Below are 5929 nucleotides of genomic sequence, written 5' to 3'. Positions count from 1 at the left end.
AATAAAAATATATATTTTTTTATATTTGATTATTGAAATTATTGTTTATATAATTTATATATAAATATGATCAGAAAATTTCATATTCATTTATGAAAATATTGTCTTGTATTAATATGATCTTGTATGTGTATGAGAGAATTAAGATTATATATAATGAATAAAATTGTCAGCAAAACATTGAAGTATGAAATCTTTAATCAATGGTTGCTAGTACAGTTTATTAAGCATATAGTTTGATGTAAGTAATCGAGATTCAGATTATTGATGTGGATAAACATCTTGGTAAATATACTTATATAATTATGATTATATGACAGGATCGATGTGAATTAATTTTTATTATAAACTTACTGTTTTTATAAGGATTTAATTCATATCTTAAAAGATGATCATTTGTAGATCAGTCTAAATCCTGAGTAGTCATGAATTCTTGTTCATATTTATTATATCATTTGATTAATTCGTTAATGTCTCTTAATATAATGAGGCTCTAGTGACTTTTGTTTTGAAGATTCAATAACTCGAATGGCTTGGAACAAGATTTTATAATAATGGAATCCATGATTTTCTATTGGATCGAATATTGGTTCCCTTAAATGTTAATTCTAGGATTGAAGTGAATTAATGGTACTTAAGGAATAAGAGATAATTAGAATGGTAAAATAGTAATTCTTGACCAGTTTCAATTAACGAACCAATAAATGGATGACAAAACTATATATATTGATTATATCAATGGACTACAAGAGATTACTCTGTAAATATAATTCTATAATTACTAATAGTGCAATTTCATATTTATAGTGGAGTATTAATGGCATTAATAAATACGATTAGTTAATAGTTTGGTTTATTTGAGCTTAGTATTATAGGTCCATGGTCCCCGAGTCGCATCTGTACTACACTATCGAGGGTAAAGATGTCATATGCAAGATTAATTAGAAAAGACTGATTTGCAAATGAATTAATTTTCCAGAGCTAAGTGATAATTATGTATAACTCATTAATTCATTTATTATTAGACTAATTAGTTTTTATTTGAAAAACTTCATATTAGTTGAAATTAATATTAATCAGTGTTTTGATTAATATTATCTTAGTATACGATAATTATTCAAATCTCATAATTTAAGATAAAATTAATTTTTAATTAATTGATGTTTATTTTGAAATAATATTTATATTATTTTTTAATAAATATACTGTCTTAATTTGAATCAAAGAAATAAATGAGAAAATTTAGGGACAATTGAGTGTGCTTCACGCTACCCATTGTGTGCCATACTCATTGTCACGTGTCATTGAGATTTGAATTTTGAATTGTTTAAATTTTAAATATTAGTTGTTTAATTAATTATTGTTTTAATTTGATTAAAATATAAATCTAACATATCACTTTTGAATTAATAAAATAAAAAGAAAATAAAATTGTTTTATTGCTCTCTTTATCAAACGCTTAATATTCAATTCAATAGAATTTCTAAGCCTAAAAATTATTTTCTAAAACCTTATCTTCTTCAAACTCTCTAGATTTTATGTGTTAAGAAAATCTAGAGAGTCTAAATAATCGAACCATTGAATCTCACCTGCTGAGGAAGAATTTGGAATTCTTTAGTGTGAGTCTTCACGTGAATAGAAATGTCGTTTGATTATACGAGAAGACTTAGTGAATATTGATAGGCTACAAAATGTATTATTCTATGTGAATCTCACATGCCGAGAAACAACTAAAACTCTTTGGTGTGAGTCTTCGTGTGAATAGAAATATTGTTTTTTTTGTGGGGAATAAATTTATTTTATTCAGAATGCATAATATAGGGAGTACAAATTGGGGAAGGAGTTTCCTCTGGCCAACAAAATTCATTGTCTAGCCAAAGAGTATGCAAAGATACTCTTGGAAATTAGACAAAAGAATTTTCATATCAAAATGACTATTGCCCAAATAATTTTATAGGTTGAACTATTGTTTTAAACCAAAAACAATTGAAGAATAATCAAAGAAACTGCCGCAAGAAGAATATCAAATCTTGAGCATAGAAATGTCTCTTTTAGTGTCACCAGAGTTTATGCTTGAAAAGTTGATAAGTAAACCCGCAACACAAACCAACAAATATAAGTATCTTCTTAAAAGTAAAATAAAAGAAAATATTTTATAATATAAGAAATGAAGTCAAAGTTCCATCCTTTGGTTTTCCCTTGATTCAAATTTTAAAAATAAAATTATTTTTTAAGTTTAGGGGTCTAATCAAAGGCTACTCTTTGGTTAAACCCCATTAATTTTGTCTAGTAAGATTGAGAGTAATAAAGTAACAAAACAACCACATCCAATAATTAAAAATAATCAATTAAGATAGCTAAAACTCTTTTTGACCCAAAGAGAATTGAAGGAAGCCACTAGCAATCTGATTACAGTTTAATAATAGTTAATATTGTATGTTTGACTACCAATTCATCCAACCTACAATCAGGCACAACAAGCCTACAAACAGGCACAAACAAGCATACAAATAGGTACAAAAAACAAGCCTAAAAGGCACAAAATATGTGAAAGATAGCATATACTCAATTTAGGACTTAAGGAGATATATACCTTTTGGCTTTAACAATATCCCGAATAAAAATATTGTTTGATTATACAAAAAGACTTAACCAATATTGATAGGTTACAAAATATATTATTCTATTTTTATTTGGTGCATTGATTTAATGTATAAATAAATATATTGATTTTGACTCGATATCAATAATTTTTAAAACCACCCTACTTTTGCTGCATCCGTGATTTTCTGATTTTCTAAATTAATATCAATACTTACACCCGTGTATTATGATCTTGATCCTATGACTTTCGGAAAATGGCATATGATACGAATATTTGTGTTTACCATTGTGACCATTGTAATCATGAAGTGCCCTTAGTTAACGAGTACACACACCCGAGATGCAATCTAAAATCAATTTCGAGATATAATACTAAATTGAAGAATCGTTAACAGTGAGTCATCAAAAAATATTATTTAAAGAGTTAATATTTTTTTAAATCTGTATTTTTTCTGATTATTTGTTTGTGCTTTCTATTTTAAAAAATTTATTTTTGGATTTTATATTTTGTAAAATAGTTCAATTAGACCCCTAAACTCAATTTTGATGAAGAAAAAATTGAATATAACAACATAATTTTTAAGAAGAATGATTTTATTTTTGTTCTGAATTGTTAGTTTGATAAATTATTTGTGATTTCAGTTGAGAAAATTTTGATCAAAATCAGATTTAGGGTTTTATTTGAACTATTTTACAAAATATAGAGTCTAAAAAGTAATTTTGTAAAAACAGAGAATCCAAACCAGTAATGAGACAAAACACATGTCCACAAATATATAAACCCTTATTTAAACTTGAATCTCATGTAATGCTTCCGAGTTTATATTTTTTGTAAAAAAAATTGAGAATTATTTTGAAATAGAGTAATTAGCTGTAAAACTCTTTTATTTTTACTTTTTGCTACACTTAATCTCATCCTTTTTTTTTACAGTAAAACTTTCTAATATGTGGTTGTATTAGTAAATTCAATGTCTCCGTTTTGGCTGCCAATTGGCAGCATCGATAGATATGATTATCTTAAGCCAATCCAACGTCATTAATTTTTTAATTATTTTAAATTAAAAAATTAACAAAGATATTTAAATTAATTTAAAATATAAAAATCATTTTAATTTGAAATAGATTATAAAAATTACTTTAAAAAACATTAAAAACTAAAAAATATATATTATAAACTAAAAAAAATCAAATCCCTAATATATCTCTTTACATTTCTTGGATGAGTTTTCTATAGGTTTGAAATTGGTAGAAAATACAATTTTCTTTGTTCCCAATTGTTACATCCAGATTTTGAGCATGAATAATTATGATCCCGAAATTTAGGCTTGTTAGGTGTAAGTTCGAAATAAGCACAGTCATCATTTGATCCACTAGTCAGAGACGGCTTCGCTGTAAATGACGACCTCGTGAACTTGAGGAGAATGTGGCCTCGAAGATGTTACGAGCTTATGAGATAGGATCGCAACAGCAAAGGGTTCAACACTTGTAGATATTTCCTGATGTATCTCTTGTCCTTCGACAAAGTGATCCGACCTCGAGGAGCATAAGCTCGAATGTGATGACCTCGACAACAGTTACTTGTTGGGAGCATAGGCGAAGCAAGATGACGAACTCGTGACAAACAAATAGTCCTGAAGGCGTAATGAGCCCAATATCTAAGCTAGTCGGTTACGTGTGAACGTATTTGTTGTTGTAAAATCCCTATGGTCAAGGGATATCATGTAATTAGTTATCCGATCCCACCTTTTATGGGTTATTATCATACACGTAGAAAATAATGCATTGATTGGCAATAAATCATTTGGTTTACAGAATATCTTCCCGAAATATGTTGGAACAAATTCCAAAACAAGTTCTATAAGTAGAGGAGGATAACTAATTTGTAAGGGACTGAAATATTGTGATTTGGAGAGAAAACTCTGGGCAACTATTCTCTGAAAGTTTCCAGAAAACTCCAAGAAACTAATAATATAGACTCATGGACTAGGCAGATTTTTAACTGTTGAACCACGTAAAAATATCATGTGTTCATTCTTTTATTTCTTTTCCTTTGGTATATATTTTTTTAATTGCTCTCATTTTCAAGTTGACGAAAAACGACGTCAACAGTTAAAAAATAAGTGTCTGGATATAATCAGACGTTCGGGCTAAGATAGCTTGGAAGTGTCTGGATACGACCAAATACGCGAGCTAAGTGTATAGATTATAAACCAAACACGACCTAAATAGGTTTGGAACAAACTAGCTAAAACTGATCGACACAAGTGGGAAAAAGATAAACCTACTTCGATCTAAGTTGGTACCGAGGCTGGAATATTTTGCAACAAAAAGTTTCGACCTCATAACCTCGAGGAACTACTTGAGGAAGAGGAAAAGTGACTATAAAAAGCAAAATATAACTAAACTACCTAATGTTCGCTAAAATTAATATGCAAGTATACGTAATTAACACAAGTAATACAATGATAAATAAAGATCGTTCCCACGGAGATTGATTAACTAATTACCAACAAATTAATTTTCTATTTCTATTTGGTCATCAATAAATTGGTTTAAAAAAATATTAAAATAACAAAAGCAATAAAAATAAAATAACACTATGAAAGAAAGCAAATAATTGTAAAAACTTTAAAAATAAAGAACTAGGGATTTTAATTTCATCAACTATTCACTTTATTATTTCGCTAATCAGACTTCACAATTCTTCTTCCTAAACTAATAGTGGATTAACGAAAACGATTCTTACTCTTTTTCAAGGAACAAAGAACCCAATTTACATGTGAATCTTCTACATTCATGTGATAAATTCTAACACATAAAAGGCATTGAATACAATAATCCTAAAACTACACAATTCATATGGTATTTTCATCCAATATGAAAATTGTGATTATTCAATCATAGCATAATCAATTCTCACTTTTTAGCTTTTGAATAAAAATAATAAATCATGCAAATGGTAATCAAGCATTCACAAGCATTAAGAACAGATCAAATAATTTAGAATAGAAGTGAATAAATAATCATGAAATCCTCATAGAAAATAACAAAGATCCAAGTGATTGCATTAAAGATCCCTAGAAACAAAATTTAGTTCGTAATCATCATTCTAAACATAAACAACAATGAAAAATAACATAGAATTCTAAGGTAAAAGAAAAAGAACTCTAGAGAGTGAATGGAGATGCTCCATAATTTATTCCTTGCTCCCAAAATCATCCTCCCCCAAAATCCTCTTCTCTCCTCTTGAAATTAGGTTTAAAACCTTTTTTTTTTCTTCAGAAGCAATGCGGGCTGCGGCATGGTGTAAGAAGGGCCACGGCCC

Source organism: Humulus lupulus, chromosome 4 (assembly GCF_963169125.1).
Source record: "Humulus lupulus chromosome 4, drHumLupu1.1, whole genome shotgun sequence".
Lineage (NCBI taxonomy): Eukaryota > Viridiplantae > Streptophyta > Magnoliopsida > Rosales > Cannabaceae > Humulus > Humulus lupulus.
The sequence above is the reverse complement of the archived record's forward strand: the minus strand, read 5'-3'. Positions refer to the sequence as shown.